This window comes from Drosophila guanche, unplaced genomic scaffold (genome assembly GCF_900245975.1).
Source record: "Drosophila guanche unplaced genomic scaffold, DGUA_6, whole genome shotgun sequence".
Taxonomy (NCBI): domain Eukaryota; kingdom Metazoa; phylum Arthropoda; class Insecta; order Diptera; family Drosophilidae; genus Drosophila; species Drosophila guanche.
In genome coordinates this window covers 6420697-6442419 of record NW_022995747.1, presented here as the reverse complement: position 1 = coordinate 6442419, position 21723 = coordinate 6420697, and the positions used below count along the sequence as shown (strand labels likewise).

Below are 21723 nucleotides of genomic sequence, written 5' to 3'. Positions count from 1 at the left end.
GAGAATCACCAGCATCAGCAGGAGCAGCAGGAGCAGCAGGAGGAGCACCATTGAAGCTGGCTCTATGGCTTTTATGATTATCATGATATACGAGTGCCCATTGTTTTCGGGAGCAGGCAACAACTCCACGTCCAAGATACGTACAGACAGAGAGAGACTTACCAAAAATGGTTAAGCCAAAACCAGGGAGCTGTGTGTAAAATTTAAATGAGCAGCAAGCCAGCAGCCATGGCAGCCATAGGAAGGTACTTCACTTCTTGGCTGGCGGTAAGCCGATGAGTTTCACAAAACTGTTGGCAGGCAGCAATTTGTTGCTTTTGCTTTTGCTTTTGTTGCTCCAGCTCGGGATTTTCATTGGATTTGGTGGCTGCGGTTTTCCACGGCATTCCAGTATAGAGCTTATCAGAGCACATTAGGTGAGAATTGTGTCACCTAATTAGCGTAAATGAATCAAAAAGTCAAGCCAAGTCAGTTAGCGAGGCAGTCAGGCCACAGCCACATCACTGGGTTGCCAGCCAACCATCGAATTGGCAGTGGAGGAGGGCTCGGGCCGGGCTCGATGTCTGCGGCCTAATCCGAACCAATCTCGTTTTCAAAACGTGACAACACAGAGCCACAAAATGAGGCATTTGAAGCCTTTTGGGCTAATTTCGAGCGTCACCACTAAAGAGGCACAGCCACAAACAGAGTAAAACAAAGCCAAGAAATTTAAATAGAATTTACAGTGGCCAAAATGTCAAATAAACGTGACAAAAGCCACATGCCGCAAGCCGGAAAGAGACCGAAATAGTCCAGTTGTCTTGTGCGAATTTTAATTGCATTCATGTGCTAAGCCAGGAGATTAGTTTAAGCAGCCCAAAAAGCGTGCAGAAGGAACTCTAGAGCCATTAAAGAGAGCCTTTGACTAGGCACTTTGGGAAGCTGGCAAACTGCACACTCACATAACCTTCAAGAATGAAGGCACAGAGATCTCCAAATGGCAACGAACAATCCGGATTAGATGCTGGACAAGTGCAAGTTTGTCTGTCAATGTCATTAAACACTGAGAAGAGAGAAAAAAGAGAAGCAAGTCTTGGAAACAGCATTTAAAGTCTTTTACTTTCTTAAGGCCATTCTTGGATTTTCTTTTTATTGTTCCTATTATGATTGCCATTACCATTATGATTTCTGTGTTAAGAGCGAGCATCGCCACATGCCAATCTGTACTTAGAACGTGAGCTGTGCTGAGCTGAGCGGAGCTGAGCTGAGCTGAGCTGATGATGCGACGAGCGACAACGCTGAAAGACAATAATGATGATGATGATGGAGAGATGAAGATGAACGGACAGTTGAGTTGACCATTTTGTCGCACTATTGAGCACAGGTGGAGCAGCGCAGAGACAGGCACAGCGGAGGGACCACAAGAAGTTCTTGGCCATTGACAAAAACAACTTTCACCGTGCTTAGAATGCCGCAGCATTGAGCACTGAGCATTGACATCTTTCAAAAACGTTGCTTTCTTTGGAAAGAGGAATGCCAAATGAGGCCTACGAGGTAGCCGCGTTCAAGCAAAAACCAAAACAGCTCGAACAAATTTCCCAGTAAAGATCAATCAAGAGGCGACATAAATCATTCACTTGGCTGGGGCCGAACCCTAGGCACCGACCGAATGCTTTATTAAAGCTCGAGTTAATTAGTCAATTAGGAAAGGGCCAAGCCCAAAAGCCGAGTCCAAGAATTGCATCATTTGTCTGTATGAAATTTCTCTTTTTGGGGTCACACGCGCTTTTGGCTACACAGAACCCAAAGGCACCGGCAGCAGCGGCAACACACAAATTCCTCAGATACACAGATAAAGATACATGCTCGTACATTCAATTTCAGTTATGAAATATGAAGAAAATTTTGCAGGGCCCCCGACTGCAGGTCTGTGGCTGTGGCATCTCATAAAAAGGTTCCCGCACTACCGCCCCAAGGGCCGGGCGGACACAAACAAATTACGGTAATCGGCTTTAATTAACGCTGCGTTTTACATTATTCGAATCTGGCCCAAAGGCTTCGGGTTTCTGGTTTCGACTTTTCATTTAAGGCCCCTCGAGGGGCGTTGAACTTATGTGTGCAAAAGGCGTTGGCCACTCAAAAATATTACAAATAAATTCAGACACTGAAGCCCCAAAAGAGATTTCAATCTGCAATCAAAACTTACACGCTGCCAACTCGCACCTTTTGTCAGACAGAACATTTCGGGTCTCTTCTGCGCTAAATGCTCACTCGTATTGTATCTGGTTCACATTTGTTTCTATCTGGAGTACAGCAAATAGTTTGAGGTACGCCCGATTTCACGCTTTAAATATTTGCTGCGGCAAACAATTGTTAATCAACGAACAAAAATGGTAACAGTTCGCCCCGATGTTTGTTTAACCTAACACAAAGCAATCTTTGAACCAAGCCGCCACAAGAATGTTTTTCTCCATCTCCATCTCCATCTCCACCTCTAAATTCTCTTTTTTAGCAGATTCAACGCGGAAGTATTTGTGTCTTGTCTGTCACACACAAAGGCAGGCAAAAACTAAAACTAAATTTCTATAATTGCAGGAAATAAACACTTAAGATGGATCGCTAAGCCCTTTTTTGTTGTGCCAAAAACTTCGTTCGTTCGAACGGCAAGGTGGAATTTTGAGTAATAGCCAAATCAAACAGTCATTTCCCGGCAGATTTCAGTTTTTTTTTTCTCGACAACATGTGCGGCCAGCGCTGGCAGACCAAGGGAGAATTTAGAGCTAAGAATTTCGAATTTCAGTGTTTAACAGAACTCCGCCCACTACCTATAGGTACAGTACCTCCCACTTCAGCACGAGCAAATTGAATTGTTTTATTTTACTGTCTAAAGACTGCCCTAGTGCCGACGCCCCCTAAAACACACAAATCGCTGGCCAGATTAGCAATCTTAGGCAAAGAAATGGGCAAATATTGGCGTATTTTTGCCGATGTTTTTTTTTTGTATGAATAACCTGAGTATTCCTCCCGTTCTTTCTCCATTTCTAGCTGTCTGCCGGGGGCAGGGCTCTTTCGTTTTATGATGCAACCAAACGTGAGCGCATTAAATAAGCCGGCCAAAACTGCCTTAAATACGATCACTTACAACTCTCGGGCCCCCTAGACAATTGTGGCGCAGGCGCTGACACAGGAACCCAGGAACGAAGAGCGGCAGCTGGGAGGGGACTGCAGATATACACAAGTTCAATGCTGTGGCCAGGCAAAAACAAAGCTGAAATAAAATTTTCTCAGCTCATATTTCACCCAGCCTGGGCATAATATTACGCCCAATTTGGCTCTGTACTTGTACTTGGGATCGTTTCGTTTCGTATCGTTTGGTTTTGGTTTTGGTTCTTTTTTTTTGGACTCGGGGCCCCTTGTTAACAACCGTTCAGTTACAATGGAATAACGTTAGCTCTGGTTCCTGTTCTGTTCTGTTTTTGGGGGGATAAGCATTCGATGGTTGGGTATGCTGAATTGGCGATGCGCTTGGTCTGCTCTGCAGATAGTAAAAGTATCTCCGAAGATGATTCCTCAGGAACACAAACCTTTTTCACATAAAATGTTATAAAAATACTTGATTAAAAGATTAGTCTTCCCGCTTCGAAGTGTACAAATACTTCGGTGTTGCCATATTCCATCATTCTGCAGCCAAGTTTTGTTTGTTTTTGGCTCATTTTCGATGCTGGAATCAGCAGCAGCAGCACCACCACGAGAAGGAGCAGCAGCAGCTGGAAGCAGCAACTTAATCAGCAGGCAAACGAAAACCAAAACCAAAAACCGAACCTTTGGCGGATGCTGTTAGAATTTGCACAGAAACCAAACCACCGAAACTCCCAGATATCCGAGAAAGAGGCAGAGGCAGGGCTGTGGCTGTGGCTAGGCGGACAATTCCCATGACTGCTGGCCGTGGACTTTTGTTGCTGTGCATTCATGCTCCGTGTTAAGTGCATAAAAGCAGCAGAAATAACTGCAAAATGCTGAAAATTAGCTGTAATTAAAATTGTTTCTGTTTAAACAACGAGCATTAAAACACAAACGCCCGAGGCAGCGAACGTGGACTGATCTGCAGCTGTTTGTTTGGCAAATTTTCATTTTCACCCGAAAAACGAAAGCAGCGAAATGAAACCAAATGATTCTCAAGAAAGAAACGAAACAAATGCACCTGTTCGCAGCCTCAAAGCCAGAGTTGGAGACGCAGGCACAGACACAAATGCTGGGGAATCAGCGGGCAAATCTTTGGCAAATCAACTTGAATCATCATTAGGCAGCTGTCATTGTCACACACAGATAGCTATGGTTTTGTTTTCGGTGAAATGCAAATTGCCTTTCCACCACTCTGCCTGTGCCCCTTTCGAAAACATTTTCGGCCATTTTCGACGACGCTCTCCGTGTAAACATTTCCGCCGACATTTGATTGCCGCAATGTTGCAAAAGTTACAATTTGCGCTTCCTTGTGCGACATTTCATTTAGCAATTGTCGCTGTGTTTCTCTCTCGCTGACTTTTCTTCGATCTGGCTTTCTCCAGATCGTGATGATCATCTCTGGGCTCATCAGTATGCACAAAATCGTGTTGGCCCTGGCTCTCTGCTGGCTCTGCTGAAAGCGAAAGGCCATCTGGCCGGCCATCTGACTTCAAATTGATTCATTCATTTTTCGGGGGGTCTTTTCTTTTGATTGTTCTGTGTTTACACTACACAAATGATTTGAACTTTGAGGGGATTAGGGAATGGATCAATTTATGAGCTTAACATGTAAATGACTCAATAGAAATGTTGTCAAACTATGGGCTAAAATGTGTAACTTTCTTTGGTCAACTGCTGGAGTAGCATCGGTCAATAAATGGGTGTTTTGATGGCTCTTGGATTTGTTGTTCTCTGTAGCCTTTCTCCGCCCAGCCCATCCATCCATCCACCCAATCGGGTTGACTTCGTTTTGGGCTCCTAATTCGTTTAAACTGTGGTGCTGGACAGCTTTTATGGAGCATAAAACGCACGACAACAAACGCCTGACCACAAGACGAGGCGACGAGAGACGAGAAACGAGAAGAGAGAGAGAGAGAGAATGTATCATAAATTTCATGTACCAATAATTCAGTTAAGTGCAATCTCATGGGCAAAATTGATTTTCTTCTGGTTCTTCTAGTTGTTTGGCTAATATTTTAGCTCCAACTTTTTCTGTTTTCTGCCCTGATTTCAATTTAATTAATGATATTGAACATCGTGTGTGCCCGTTCTGAACCCTCTCAGTTCTGCTCGAGGGTTTTGTAATCGAAATTATGAATGGACTCTCTCTCTCCACTCAACATATTAATTCGTGTGGCACATGTGCCTCACAAGAGAGCCGCAGCCGCAGCCGCAGCCGCAGCTCCACATCAAAGAGAGGCATCAGGAAAGAGCAGCAGCAGAAGAAGCAGCAGCAGCAACAGCCACAGGCACACACAGCAGAAGCAGCAACAGCAGCAGCCTGTCTTTGTGGAGTGAAATGCAGGCATACAAAGATATACAAAGATAGTCGTACAGATGCACAGACACGATCCGCTTTTCCTCGCTCGCCACACTCAAAACAAAACTCCGACTCAAAAGCAAAAGCAAAAGCAAAAGCAAACACAAAACCCAAACCCCACGACGACTCGAGTGGCGCAGTGGAGAGTATAGAGAGAGTGGGGGCTTTGAGCCGTTTGTGTTTGCAGCTCATTTCTTTGGCTTTCTTTGTTTTGGCTCAAAGTGTGGCGGCTTTGGCTTTCTTTCGCGCTCGACCGTCGACAGTGGTTCACAACGCTCACCATTGTCAAGGCGAACGCACGTAGAGCCCAGAGCAGAGTCAGCGCAGAGCAGCATTGTTGAGCCGTAGCAGCGCAGCCAAGAAAAGCCATCGAAAAGAAACTTATATAACGACTGATTAGCCCGACGTTTACTTTAGTTATTCGGTCAACTCTCGACGGGCAGGTTCGCAGCGATCGCGACCAACATTAAAGCAAATCCAAACGCGACGCTTGCCAGGAAGCTCAGTTCTCTTCGACAACAAGGAATACTACTCCCAGAGTCAAGTGCAATCCCATTCAATCCTAAAAACCTCCATGTGCATTGTGTGTAATCAACGAGCAGTGATCATTTACATACATGAATAAAACTGATCATAAAAGTGCAGCGTGACTCAGCATTGATCACCGAAAGAACGAGGAAGAACTCAACCAAAACAGAACAACCCAACAGAACAGAAAGGAAAGGATACTTTTCGGAAGAATTCTGACACTCACGAGTCCAAGTTACAGTTGCAGCAGTTGCAGTTGCAAATTATTCTTCCCGCATCAAGTGAGTGTTTATTAACTTTTACCGCACAGCATTCGAGTATGCCCCTCAACTACAATATTTACAAGTATAATATCGAACGACGACGATGCTGCAATGACAGGCCACAAACCGGGAACAGTGAGATGAGATGAGCGGGCAAAAACTCATCGTTGTGTGTGTTTTTGTTTGCTTTTTTGTTTACTCAATCGATGGCTGGACAGAGATAGGTCTTTGGTTTCCTGTTCCCTGTAACCTTGAGATTGCCAGAGATATTTTTTGCAATTATTTCTGATCTTATTTAAATGTAGTTCGGGAATTTCATTCATTCTGCATTTTGAAGTTACTAAAAAGAACTTCTCTGCTCAACGAATTGTATGGGAAGAAGTTCTTTAATATGAACTCCTTTAAATTTTCTTAACTATTCTGAATACGACGACCTTCGACGTTTCTTTCATTCTTCATTCGAAGCCATTAAATTGTCTGAGTTTAGTCAACAGTTTGATTTTTATAGATACGAAGAGTTATTCTTGTGAAGGTTCCTTGAAGGCTTTTGCGCAAAACCCTTTGAAGATTTATGGTCGTCCTAGACCATAAATTAGCCACAACATTTAGATGCAATTTAGCCCTTTTGTGCGATTCTGAGATACGATACCCGCAGAACCATCATCTCCCACTACTCGAAGGCATTCGCATTTAGAATGTAATTGGGTGTGCTCCCAAGGCATTTACATTTAGTGCCATTAACTTGCATTTTGCCTGGCTGTCTTTTATGTTGCATCTGAAACCCTCTAATTAAAACCGAGCGAACACAAGTCGGGCAATTAAAATAATTAGGCCCAGATGTGGTGTGAAATCCACAATGCAACGTGTCAAAATCCGCATCTAGCTGACGAACAGGAATGGCACTGGAAGTGGGACTGAGACTGAGAATAAAACTGAGACTGAGACTTGGACGGGGACGGTGACTGGAGCTGCGACTAAGATTGGTGGTGATGACGATCAGGAGTGCATCATAGAAAGGCCAACAAACGATCAAGACCACCGGCTGAAATGATGCATTGAATGTCAGCTACTGTCTGGGCTGTGCTAGGGTTCCTCCACAAGCAGATGCCTTAAACGTGGATGTGGCCATGACCAGGGAGTTGGTATTTAAATTTGCCCGCAATCATTGCCCAGGCTTGACTGGGGCTGGCCTGCGCTGGGCTGGGCTAGGCTCGGGAGTTGGCATCATCGTCATGATGACATGACAGTTACAACCACTCATGCTGCTGCAGCCTGCTGCCTGGCTGGCTGCCTGCCTCTGGCAGCTATTCATTTACGCAGCCTGCCAGTCGCTGTTGATTAGACGAAGCGTGCGCTTTAATTGCCGCCAAATGGGCAAAAAGAAAAATCTTCAACACGCTCTCGAGCTGGATCCCGATCCCTAGCTGTGTCTGTGTCTGCCTTTGGCTTTGTAATTTGTCAAGTGCATTTAATATTTGTTGCTGCTGCTGCTAGAAAATAATTTGCGTTTTGTTTGTCCAGCTTGTTTGTTGCAGTTAGCGTTGATTAGCCTGGCTCTGCTGCAGACCCTCTACACCATTGCAATTACGGGCCAAACCACATCAAATGCCACAACATCTGGTGTGCCTTAGAGCTGAAGTCCGGACCGACCGACCGGCCGGCCACACCCCACACGGTGTCAGCAAAGCAATTTGAAATGTCTGTCCGCGAAACTTGTGCAGGGACCCCACAACGCATTTGGGCGTTCATTCTTCTGTGAAATTGATAGATTTAATTTGACATTTGGCGCAAGTCCAACTGCCAATGGATTTCCAACTCTTATGATAGTTTTTCTGCTAAATTACTTTTGCGGCTTGACAATAATCAGCGACTGGCAGACTGGCTATCCAAGTTGTCGTCAAAGAAATCGATTCTAAGTAGTTAGAGGTAGACATGGACAGAGATCTCTCTCAGCCACCGCTTCCGTTTCAGTTTATCCAAGAAAATGAATGGATGATGGGATGATGAATAGCCGCATAGAATTGTCAATTGCCGGTCGGTCAATCTGCAGAGCCACGCCAAGACTCTATGAAGACATAGAGTTCCCCCCTCCCTGAGGCGCCATCACTGGCTCTCCCCAGTTCTGAGAGCATAAGCTTCATTTGGGTTAACACTTCTGCGTGTTCTCTGGCCTTTTGTGTTGATGGTGTTCGGTGTGCCAAATTTCCATTTTTGTTTATTTTACGATTGTCAACTTTTGGGTCAGTTGATACAACGGTCTTACCTCGGGGTCTGTCCCCAGCACAGCTTGTCTGTTTGCCTTGGCAATTAGCAAAGATTTATACAACAATGGCCCGGCAGATGGGAAGTAACATAACTGTTCAGATTTTTCAGATTTTTCAGATTTCGGTGTGGAAATTATTTTGCATTTTGTCTTCATTTTCGGCATTTTGGCACCTTTTTGGGTTAATGCCTCGCTCCAATCTGAACACTGGCTAAACGATAATTTATGGATAAGATACGAGAAATTAGGTTGAGAAATTATTAAAGGAAATTGGCATCTGCGCTGATGATATCATTTGATGGATTAAACTTTCTACACATCGGATTTCCCCTCTTCATCCATCCGAAGTATCTCTTTAGCGGAATCTTTAGTACAGTTTATCCCACACTTTTCCGTTGTAATATTCATGATCATTCATGGGTTATACGCCCTGTTCAATCACATGGCGATCATTACCATCTCTCTAGAGTCTGGCTAATAACAAGGCAGCAGCATCGGCTTTGGCACACTCTCCTCCTCTCCAAATTGAGGCTGTCCATCAATATCCAAGTCATGTGGAGATGGGGATTCGAGCACTCGTTTCCACCAGTCGATTGGTGGCTTCGCTTTCGTTCGGACTCTGACTCTGACATGCAGTTTGGCTAATTGATCCAGAAGTGCTGCCCGAAATAAATTGCGATTGTGTGAAAGTATTTTCTTTGTTTGGTAATATTTTAATTGCGATTTAATTGAAAAATAAAAAGTTTTCGCCTGCTGCAATCGACAATCGAGCATCGGGCATCGGCCATCAGCCATCAGCCACCGATGTGCAGCATCTGCCACACAGCTGGGGGCTAAAAATCTAAGCCAAGTTCAAAGTCAAAGACACATCGGACACCGACAATTGAGAGTTTCACTTTTTGCAGACAAAACGTGGCTGCATTCAAAATATCAATGAACTCCCGTCCCATCCGAGTGCCACCCGAGACGGAGACAGAGACAATGGCAGGAGTTTTCATTGCCTGTTGCCTGTGCTGCCCTCGGGAGGAAACCCCCACCAAAATGAAAGAGAGATGGAAAAATGACACTTAACTTTTGGCAAACGATTCCAAGGCAGAAGCAGCCGCCGAAAAATTACCAAGAAAATAATCGTTGAAGAATTTGACTTTCGCTTGTTTGGCTTTTTTCTTGGCCATAAATAAAAACGTCCTATCCTCTGCCTTCCTCCCCCTGTGGCACTGTCTATGCCTGTGCCTGCGCCTCTTTTTTCCGCTTCAAAAGATTTGTGATTGTCGCCGATTAAGTGCGGGAAAACGAAGCCGAGGACGAAGTGGAAGAAAATGCCTTGGGGTGCAACTCAGACACTGAGGCAGAGACTCATATGGCACGACCAAATGGCAATCGCCATCGCAATGCCAGTGTCCCAGACTCAATGCCAATGGCAAGGCGTTTGTATTTGCTTAAACTTTGACATTTGGCAGCTGGCTTGCCGATGGATATGTGGCTGGGATCCTCATACATATTTGTCCGTCTGCAATGCCAATCCGCAGCCAATGATAATGCCAAAAAGGAAAAGCGGCAATAGCTGGTGGATGCTGTCTCTTGTTGTGGTGGTTTCACGGCTGGGAAGAAAAGTAAAAGCCAATGCCAGGATGCATTCATGAGAACAGATGGACAATAAGCTGGTGAATTGTGTGAAACCAAAAATGACGCCCAGTTGGCTGCAGTAGCAAAGATATTATCATGATTAAGGTTTAAGGCTAAGTCAATTATGAAAGGGGAACAATATTAATATTTTTTATAGATTTTTTAAAACATTTTTGTAGACAGGATTTCCTTCTAGATTCCCCAATGAAACATTCCTTCCACTATTCATAGCTAATTTCTGTTCCATTTGTAAGATTTATTGGATTCGCAGTGACCTCCTCACACCAAGGTCATCTCAAGACAGGCAGCACCGCTTAAGTGGTAACCTCTGACTCATATCGAGGACTTCCCTACCTTAAGCTCCGCAACAACAGAGTTTCTCTCCGTCTGCATTTCGCGTTCAAGGCATTGCCGGCGTCTCAGTCTCAGTCTCAGTATCAGTCTCAGTTTAAGCCAAACAAATTTAATGACAATAATCCAATAAACGTTAAAAGCGCAAGCGAGCCGGGATCGTGACAAAAATCTGCCGTTTGGGGCACAAAAGAAAGCGCCGCAGACCTCAGACCCCGCCGAACCCAAGACCCCTTCCAGAAACCCAGTTGGACAGCCACACGGCCAAGGTGCATGTGGATGCCATTGAAAGCAGTTAACATTTTGACATTGCCTGCGTTTCAGTTCCGAAATATAGGAAATCTTTACGAAAATTGAGAGAGAAAAAATTACATTAATAGGTTGGACTTTTTTCTCTCTCGAGTTAGTTGTTGGGTGGCGATGGGATGCCTAAGGAGGGAAGCGTCACGGCAGTGTGACCGAACAACGTGCCTGGCATTTTGGGCATTTCTATTGTGTGCGCATGGCTGTCTGGCACTTTTGTCTGGCCTTTTATGAGCCAACAAACCACGAGCCGTACTTCCAGCAGTACTTCTTGTGCCGCTTCTACACCCATTCGATGGCATTTTATTATTATTTCTCTGTTGCTTTTCGGTCGGACTGACCTCAATAGAAAGTGTTACAGTTCAATGTCTATGGCTGTAGCTGTGGCTGTGGCTGTGGCTGGTGTGGCTGTTGAAGCTGAGGCTTCCGCCATCTCCACTTTGAGCTGATTCTGTTTTAGCCGCCAGCGGAAACCACTTGTTGTCTGACGTCAGCAGTGTGCCACAGATCGAAAGTAAGAGTCGCACAACTTGCAGCCATCTCCCAGTTGATTAGAATGCCCGGCACTCTATCATCATAAAGACGATTTGCATTTTGAAACTGCCAAAAGAAAGTTGCCAAAATAAAGAGACTCTAGGGAAACTGGGGGAACATCGCTGTGGCTGTGTCAGTGGCTGTGTCAGTGGCAGTCAGACGCGTGCATTGCATAGTTAATTGTGTACATTTTTTTGTGCTGCTGCTGCTGCTCAGCTGGCAACCAGAATACTGACTGAGCAGCAAAAATAAAACAGCATCGGTAAAGAGAAACTTTGGGTAAATTTCGATTTTCATTTGCGGAGAGGAGAGCGAGGAGTTTGCTGGCGCTACTAAAGTGTTAAAAGTGTTTGGCCAGAAGCCAGAAGCCAGAAGTGGTTGTTGCTGGCTGAGTTATTTAGCTTTTGGCCATATTTAATTTCGTTATTTATAAGCAAATTTTGTGCTTTGTGCTGGCTGCACCGTGCTCCTTCAACTCCTCTTTACTTCTGGCTGGTTGCCTTTTCCACCACCACCACCGCCACCTCCTCCATTCAGCGACAAAAAAAAAAAGCAAAAACCGCGATCGTCGACTAGGTCAACTTTCGCTAGCATGGAATGCGAAATGCAACAGCAGCAGCAGCAGCAGCAACAGCGACAACGACAACAACGACACTGTCGGCCAATAATAAAGCAAGAAGTTAACAGAAGAAGAGGCCAAAAGCTGCAGCTAAAGCTGGAGCTGAAGCTGGAACTCAAACTGAGGAAAAAGAAGTGCTCTGAGTGACTGCAACTCCTCTGCGGCGACTTTGACTCCAGCTTCAGTTTCAGCTTCAACTTCAACTCTTAGTTGGCTAATAATACTAGCCAAGATCTTGCCTTGGTTTGCGCCAAAGCGGCTTTCTGCATGCTTTTCGCTTCCTTTTGCTTCGTTTAAATAGTTGCAAATAAATTGTGTGGGTAGCAGTGGCAGTGCCAGTGCCAGTGCCAGTGGAAACTGGCAAAAGCAAGTAAATTACTTCAATGTCACCTGCTGACGATTCAAAGTCTAGATAAGCGCTCAACGTCAAGACGGATACATCTGTGCACGCCGCATCTGCAGCTCCATCTCCATCTCCATCTCCATCTCCAGCTCGGGCCAACTCAGACGGAATTTCAGACTGAATCTCCCTCTTAGTTTTCTCTTATAATGAAATTATCGCCGCATCTCATTGTTTGCCGTTGTCCCAGTGGTAAAAATTATTTATTTAGTTCTCGTTTTCACATTAAACGTTGTCACACTAAACTCAATTGCCTCGTCTTCAGATGCAAATGCAGATGCAGATGCAGCTGCTGCTGAGATCTGTATCGCTGGGGATGATAACACGCCAGCCAGAAGGCTGCTAAGGCTCCGCCTCTTGTACTTTAAGTGGGTTTTGGGCCCAGAGTGGAGGTTCCTCCTGCTTTGGTGTTCTCTTGGGGTCCATTGTTGTTGCTGCTTGGAGGCAAATATTTAACTAATTTGCATTTGTTTGCCTTACAGATCACACACACACACACACACACAGACAGACCTGGACTGAGGTTTGTCGATTACAACGAAGTGGAAGAAACGAGAACAAACATTTAAGGTATGTGGAAAATCAAATATAGGAAAAAGGTTATGTCAAGAGCAAAGTTCTCGGCAATGGGGGAAGATTTTATGGGCAGGCAGCATGTTCGGGGAAAATGGGAACGGCCATTTGGAGATGTAGAAACTAAGGAGAGTTCGATTGGGGGTCAACTTGGTGCCAAAACGAGTCTACGCTCGTAAATGTGGAGAGCCGCTGAGTTTAAGTGCTCAAAATAATTACAATTAAAATGCAGGATGAGTGAAAAGCACAACGATACCTGGGAAATTCTTCAGCCAACTTGTTGTAAGGAAATGTATTTTGGGCCAACCTTGAACTAGGCTCTAGGAAGAACCTCCCACTTGCTGTTGCGGAAATTATGAATGGAAATATGTGTCAGAAATGGCTAAGGGTGGGCAATCGCACTTTATGGTGCAAGGAACCCTTGTCTTAACTGTACAAAATGAAATGCAAACATGACGATAACAACTGGGAACATGAAATTTTGATGTGCTGGTTGCTGCTGCTGTCAAAACCCATTGTGAAGGACGCCCAGAGCAGGAATTCTCCTTCGATCGTAAAGATTTGAACATGCCATGCACCCCCTGCAGGGGTGAAATGTGTGCCAAAATGTGAGATAGAGCCGTTATAGAGGAATACTTAGGAGCAATCGTGGCATAGATTTTTCTGTAGGACCATAAAGCGAATGTTACATGTTTGCTGGTCGTAAACCACCGCGTGGGTTGTGGGTTGTGGTTTGTGGATTTTGTTTAAATTAAAGGTGAGTGGGGTCGGAAACGTTCTCCAATCTTTGTCGGCTCACCCTCGAAGATCTTTTATTGCAATGCAAAACGAAGTGAAATTTCGTTTAGGCCAAATTCCGCACAGGAAGTCAGTCCACAGGCTGCAGATGCTGCCGATGGTCATGCTGGCTGCCGTCTACTGTTGGCGGTTCGGTTCTGCCGCCGTTTCAGTTGCAGTTTCAGCTGCATTCCAGTGCATATCATCGACCCAGTTTCGGTGGCTCCACTAACTAGGCTGATGTTTGGCTAAATAGCAAATAATTTGGCGTGGGCTGAATTCTCTCTCTCTCTCTCTCTCTCTCTCTCCTCTCTATGCAATATGTGTATCTTTCACCTGACTGACGTGCAGACACTGCATAAATTAGTTGTCTATATAAAGCATTAAGATCTGGCATAAGACTCAGGCAAGGCATAATTGTGCAATGAATATTGTTGGCCAAGAACTGGGAGCGACTCCTCCTTCTTCTCCTACTACTCTGCCTGGCTCTGCAGTGACTGTTCTGTTGCATGCATCGCGGTTCGGTTTGGTTCGGCTCGGTTCGAGCCGTTGGCCTGTTCTACTTTTAACATTGCTTGGCAACATTTTCGCGCTGCCTATCGGCAGATAGTCTCGTACTCGTAGCACTCGTGCGGCTCCATTGCCATGGCTGAGTCAACTTTTGGCGAATAAACAGCACGCAGAGGACGGAAGGTGCACCGGCAATGTCTTTAATATTTATTGCGTTTTAAAGACGCATTGAGAATGGAAGCAATCGCAGGCTGCAGCACCAGAAATGGGCAACTATGTCTGGCCATAAATCTCCGAGTGCAAATTATATAATGTGACTCGTTGTTCTATATACATTGTACATATAGAAGTTTATATATTGGCCAATTGGGCTACTGACTCTCTTTTTGGTGGTTATTTATGTGTCCATAGTTTCTGTGTCTGTGGCTCTTTCTGTTTCTGTTTCTGTTTCTGCTTGTGGCCCAAAAGGATTTCTCTTCCTCTGGCAAATGGCAAACACCTGAACCGGAAGTGCAGCTGAGATATTGATTCTGGTTGCTGTAGCTGGTCCAGTGGCAGCAACGCCGGCAGCAAGACGGGGCATCAACGGCAATCGAATGTGTGTAATGATCGTTAATAAATCAAACAGAGAATTACCAGGAATTTTCCAGCAGACAGTGTCGGCAACTTTTGTCTGCAAAATTCTTGCAGTTTTCTACGTTTTCCACGATGCATTGGCAGGCTTCCTGTCTTGGCCAATTCCATTGGATGCCAACAAATTAGCGCAACGTCGGCAAAAGGCGAAATCATAAGGCAGCCACAGCAACACACAGAGGCAGTCCGTCAGTCGACCAGTCATTCAGTCAGTCAGTCAGTCAGTCAGTCCATCAATCAGTCTATCGATCTGGCAAACAAACAAATACCAACCCTCCTTCTCCTTAGAATTGGTTTTACTTCTGTTTACTTGGGCCTATGTTTGAGCAACAAACTTGTTTGTTTCTCCGTTTCCATGTCTCTCTCCCTCTGTTTGGTTGTTTGTTGTCTTAGCTGCCGTAAGCCGCTTTTAACCCCTTGAGTGCCAGATATTTAAGTGCCTGCCATTCATCCTTTGGTCAACCTGTTGTGCACACACAAAACTTGTTGACAAACTTTTCAAAGCAGCAGAACGAACAGAAAAACGTAGAGGAAATACCTTGGAAGAAGGATGGATTGATAGAGAAGAATAAATTATAAAAATATCAAATAAGTGTGGGTTCATCAATCGAAAGTTGGGCATAACTTATGTGCTGTCTTTAATGGGTTAATCACATTTGTCGATCGTCCTTTTGGCGTGTGTGTGGGATTGTTGCACATGTATTCAAATTGCACATTCCGTGTGCATCTTTCGCGCCAAATAGCCAAACTGCCACTCGGAAATGGGTTAATGGCACATTCTAATCGCCTCAGACAGGGGACACAGAGATACAGATAGTGGAGAGATAGATAGGGAGAGGAGGAACAAGAGCGAGAGCCATAGCTAGAACCAGAGAGATCTTAAGAACAATTCGAGCATGGAAATTTATATGGCAGCCACTCTCTGGACAGCCACCAAAGCGGTAACTGGTAACAATGTGAACGCAAATTGGCTTTAATGCAAAAAGCGTCGACAATTAGCTGCGCAGTCGGTGGCTAGATGGTGGCAAGGTGGCTGGTTTGGTGACTAGGTGGGTTGTTGCCTCTCTGGCTGGCTGGGTGGGTGGTTGGTTGGTTGGTTGGTTGGTGGCATATACAGTTTACAGTTAGTTTTGCGCCATGTTGACAGTTACGTGCGCCGACAGCTTCCACCTGCCAGGTGAACAAATGTTGCATAAATTAGCCCGGAAAAACTGGAGCAGCCAATTCACATTCACATTTCGCATTGTCGTTGCTGCTGCTGCTGCTGTTGATGATGATGTGGCTGCCACCATTCACAGCCTTTTGTACTTGCGTAATGCATTTTCACGCAATTTATAACCGTTTTCCACGAATTGGGTTACCTGTTCATAGGTGCAGCGGTGCACCTGTAGAGCAGCAGGTGGGCAGCCCCCGCACAACGACATCTTCCCAAGAGATGTGTAACTCAAATATTCGTGCGATTTGCATTTGATTGAGTCGTAAATATGCAACGCACACACACATGGCTGTGGTGTAGAAGTTGCTTTCGGCTAGAGGTTGGTTGGGTGGTTTCGGTCTCTCCCAGTGGATTGTAGAACAGTTATACGTGGGCATAAATCTTTTGACTGTGGGAGGTGCAACGACGACCGACGACCGACCTGATTTCCAGGTCCAGTTTTCCAACCTATCCACTGGATGGCTTGCCTGCTGCTGCCTCTTCTGCATGATGATGATGATGATGCGACTTTGGCGTGCGCTTTTCAATTTGTTTAGATTTTTTTTATAGTTGTTGGTGGCTTTTTGGTTTGTTCCAGCTGGTCGGTCGGTCGGTCGTTTCCTTTTTCGGGGAGGCCTCCAACTTTTTGGGCTTTGTCGGGATTTATGTTGGCTGTCAGCGGTTACGGGTTTTTCATCTCTTTATGAATTTTTACTTTTACGCCAAGAATTTCCCAAAGAGAAAACCAGGGAAAGACACGTGCCGTGCCGTGCCGTGCGGTGGCGCAGCTATTGAGAGTTTCGAAAACGTAGTTTATATTTGTGTTGTTTTTGCCTGGCATTTTCTCGTTTAATTTACGTTCATGAGCGACCGACCGACCGACCGACCGACCGACCGACCGACCGACCGGCCGGCTTTCTTTCACTTCTGTGCGGCTGTGAGCCAGTTTTCTAGAATTTCTAATAGCCGGGGCCAGCGATAGCAATAGCAATGGGAATGGGAATGGGAATGACAGCAACTAGCATTCATTATTGTTTGCCTGTAAACGCTTTTTTATTGACTCGAATTAGCGCTCAAGTAGAATTTGATGCCGCATCGACAAAGCAAACGCACACAATGGAAGGCAGTGGAAGGAAAGTCTTATGGCCAGAACGGAGACAGAAAGCCAGAAAGCCAGAAAGCCAAGAACCCTAAGTGGGCTGCTAGAAAGCGAAATGTTATTGGCCACTTGACACACGTCCGAAAAGAACTTTGCTGCTCTCTCTCTCTCTCTCTCTCTCTCTCTTTCCAACTTCAGCCATAAAGTTCTGTTTGTCACGTAGTTCAAATAAAATGTGTTTTTATGAGACGATTAGTGCTGGGCTCCAGCACTTTTCCCCTGTCCCTTCAACACTATCTCTCCGGTGCCCAAAGCATATCAACGACATGGCAAAAAAGAACACAAAAAAGTGAAAAGAATGTCAAGTGTTAATTGCCCAGCTTATGGCCATACACTACGAGTGTCTGTCTGTCTCTGCGACTCCTCTGATGAAGATTAAGATGTAGCTGGAGATGTTTGCTTTTGTCTTTTATGGCCACGGGCTCTGTTTGCTCTATCCTGGAGGTAAGGTGAGGTTTCTGTGTCATCCGTGTATTCCAACTAAATGATCATAAATGATTATGGATGGCCATCAGCGATAAGCATAAGCATCCCTTTATGTGGATAATCATACTTAATCACTTTGGCAGGCTGGCTGCTGGGAAGGGCTTAGCAATTGAAATTGTTAAACACACACACAAGCCAGAGAGTTCAACTGGAAACCGAATAGGGGTGAGAGGTAGAGCAGCTAAAGCTCAAAAGATCAAAGCTCTCGTGATCTTAGGATCCCATTTAAGCTAACATTAAAGTAAGCTGAACCACAAATCAGAATCGAAAGAAAATTGTATTCCATATAAAGTCTTTTGTGTTGAACAGTGCACAAATGCACTTTAGAACAAATTGAAATGGGAATCTTTATTGAAAACTCATCAAAGCACTCAAGTACGAACATTAAAAGATCATTAAAAGAAGGCCAAGTCAGCGAAAAGTTAACCGTCAATTTATATCAAGGAAATATTTGACAGTTGCCCGTTTGCATTAATTCCTTTGATCACCATTCAAATGCAATCAAAGAGCCAAATGATTGGAATCACTAATCAATCATCCACATTCCTACGCCTCAACCGCAAGATTTTTCCTCTCTTCTTTTCTATGTCAACTGTCGTTCTTCATTCTTATCAGGTGCATTTATCGAAGAGAGAGACTTTGGCAGCGAACTCGTTTCGAGTTCTTTAAACATTTTTGCGATACTTCTGAATGACATTATCTATAAGCTAAACAACGCAATTTGCATTGCTAAATCGTTGGATATCCCACCCAAAGGCACCCCCTGCTCAACCCCCTGCTCTCTGAGTGTCTATCGTACAAGTATTTCCAACCGATTCCGAGGCTGAACATAACTGAAATTCTTTTGCATGTCATGAGCATTTGTGCGGGACCCCGTTACTCTGAATGTTAGATGTTAGATGGAGTTCTGTTGTGCTTGGCCATAGCCATGGCCATGCATTTATGCGCTCTAAACATTGTTAGTTATGCAACCAGCAAGCAGCAACCAGCAACCATGTACTCCCCACTTATGCGGCATGACAACAACAGCATGGCAACAGGCAACAGGCAAGAGACAACGACAACATCGGCTAACATCAGCAACAGCAAGAGCAACAACAACATCTACTATGACGACAATCATTGGCGGGCATCGATGATGATGATGATGATGACGGCAAGGCCTACATTTCAATGTCATGGCTCGGGTGCTTCCATTGCTGCCAACAGCTGCCCAGCGCTACCAATCAAGTTGTTAACTATGCAAAAGTAGTAAATTGCAAAGCGGACAAAGCATCAGCACCCAGAGCCACACCACACCACTCTGGCACAGAGCCAGACAACCAGCCACACAATTGTTATGAACTGAACTTTAAATAACAATCAGCCAAGTGCCGTTAAATGAATGCGACATTGTTCAGCGCTGGAACTTGAACTCGAGCTTCACCGCTTGAGGAGTAGCTCTGCGCCAGCTCTTGTGCAACTGTCGTTCCTGTGAGCCTCCACCGCTGAGCAATATTAATTTGCGGCCTTAAGTTAAGGCTAAATTATTTGCATAATAAACGCCAACGCCTTGGCCCCCATTCTACACTGAGCGAACAGCGAATGCACCTGGAAGTCTTTTATTTCTCCTGTCTATTACTCTCTGCGATTCTTTGGTCAGCTAAAGCGCACTCTCATACTCTCATACTCTCATACTCCCATGCCCCTTCTCATTCTCATTTTCATTGCTGGCCATAAGTTTGGTGGCGGTGAGCCACTGCAGTCGCTCACCTCGTACATTTCCGAAAAGTAATGGCCCGGCCAAGAGTGATAATTTATCACTGGCCAGCAGCCGGACATGCAGCAGCGCTAAACTTCAACGGTACTTGGACAACAATGCCAACTCCCGGTCGGGGACTCGGACCCTGACTCTGACTCTGACTCTGACTCGAGCTTTGGCTTTGACTTTGTGTCTTGGACTCCGTCTTGGAGCTGCTCTCGTTGCACACCATTGTATAGACCGGTCTCAATTTGTGCTCTCGGCACAGGCACAATCAAATTGATATTTGCTGCTATATTTAGTTTATGATAATGCCGCCGCGGACTCTGATTCAGTCTCCGTGCTAATATGCTGCTTCCTTCTAGCAGCCAACCGCTCATTTCTCTCCGCACAAAAGCCTTATTTATTATGCATGCTTCGAGTGCGGCTCAGTGGAGTTGGTCAGGTACTCAAGTATTCCAAGAGTCCGTTTTTCCCAACAGCTGAGCTGGCTGGTGTCTCTTACTTCTTTTCTGCAGAATTTCCATTAAGAAAGTGTTTTTTCTGTGGCTGCAAAGTCAATTAGCATTTGGCATTTTGCTGGCTGGCTGGCATTTAGTTGGCATAAATTCAAATCGAACGATCCAAAATATTATTCCTTTTGTTTTGTGCGCCATCGGCGATATGGATGGCTGCCTGGGAACCCGCATACGAAACTAGAGAAATCTTTATTGAATATATTGAAAGTCAGCCCCCCAGTTCACAGTCTACAGTCTCCTCCAGCCCCAGAATCTTTTGTTCTGACCTCGCGAGAGTGGGCCTGAAACCCCAATTTGAGATTGTAGTTTTCAATTTAGTTTTCATATCGACAAATGAGTTCAGCTTATCCATTGTTTTCAATTGGAAATGCGGATGCTGGAAACCATTAGCAGAATTGTAATTGTAATGAAAACTCTGCAGGCCATCCATCTGGGTAGTGCGATTCGCTTCACATATGATTAGTCTTTTGTTTACGAGCCAAACATTAACAAGGAGGAAGAGCCACACCAGGAAGAGGCCAGCTACAAATTGGAATCGCATCATACAACAGATCTCTCACCCAATAACTAACAATGGTATTCGTATGCGTGCATTTACATCGCTCCCAAACCCCAGTTGAGGAGTGGTTTACATGATTGATAGATGGAGGAACAAACGCTTCCAGCGGCTGTTGCTGTTGCTGCTGCTGCGGCGGCAGCTTGTTAACGTTCAATTAGTGAAATTGATAGACATATCTAACCTCCGTGGAAGAACATCAACCGAAACGGTGCGTGGAAAATCGTATGGTGAAGAGAGATAAAAAAGAAAAACAAAAACAAAAGGCGATGACTGTGGGGCCAGGGCAAAACGTTTGCCTAGCCACAAATTATATGTTAATTAAAATGGGTTTCGGTTACGCTCACATGGAAATTCGAAGTGAAGGAAAAACCACAAAAGAGAATTATGAATTTTTGTTTTTATTTCGAATGTGAATATGTGAATGTTTGGCCACACACACACGCACATTTACCGTTCTCTTTGCTTCATTTCGACCAGACCAGACCACCACCATTCATTCCTTCACTCATTCATTCATTCTCTCTTGTCCACTTTTGGTCCAATGGCTCATTACATTTGTGGGTTAGCAGGTGAAACCGAACCAAAACGAACCGAACCGAACAGAACAGAACGGAACGGAACCGAAAAAAAGGGGCTGCTAGTAAGTAAGTAGAAAGATGATGAAGATGGAAAACCCCGAAAACCAAAAAATGAAAGATACTTATACAGACATGCAGCCACAGCACTTTTTGCTGTTTTCGGAGGAGGTTCGGGGGGGGAGTGGCCTGTGGTGTCTTATTAAAAGCGCGTTGCGTCTGTTGTCTAGGCCTGTAATTAGCATAAATTCATTCATACCACTAATTGCAAGTGGAAGTGAGGGTTGCCATAATGAGAGCTGCCCCTCTCTCCTTCGCTCTCTCTCTCGCTCTCTCTCTCTCTCTCTCTCTCTGTATCTCTCTTTTATTGTCTGCTTCACATATTGCCGTTCAATCGAGCAGAAGAATGGTGCGGCAGCAGCAGCTACAAAGATGATCGAAGCAGAAGAAGGAGCGTGGTGGAGTGTTGTATGGCGGCTGCAAGAATGGGGAAGCCGCTCTGCTCTGTGGCCTCGGGCTGCGACGGAATCTGGAGTTGGCATCTGGCAGGGGAGATGATCGAGGCAGCCGGGCAGCATATTGTTTTTTA

The 21723-nt window shown here is 45.0% G+C and overlaps 1 protein-coding gene across 2 annotated transcripts in view; it reads left to right on the top strand.

The window, feature by feature from the left end:
- Positions 1-5806: 5806 nt before the first annotated feature.
- Positions 5807-21723, top strand: part of LOC117583402 — a 27494-nt gene continuing 11577 nt past the window's right edge. Inside the window, exons 1-2 of one of the 2 annotated variants that reach the window (XM_034271685.1) lie at positions 5807-6330; positions 12891-12978. The gene's annotated coding sequence lies outside the window, so the exon portion shown is untranslated. The remainder of the gene's footprint in view (positions 6331-12890; positions 12979-21723) is intronic. The other variant, XM_034271688.1, reaches the window with a different exon arrangement.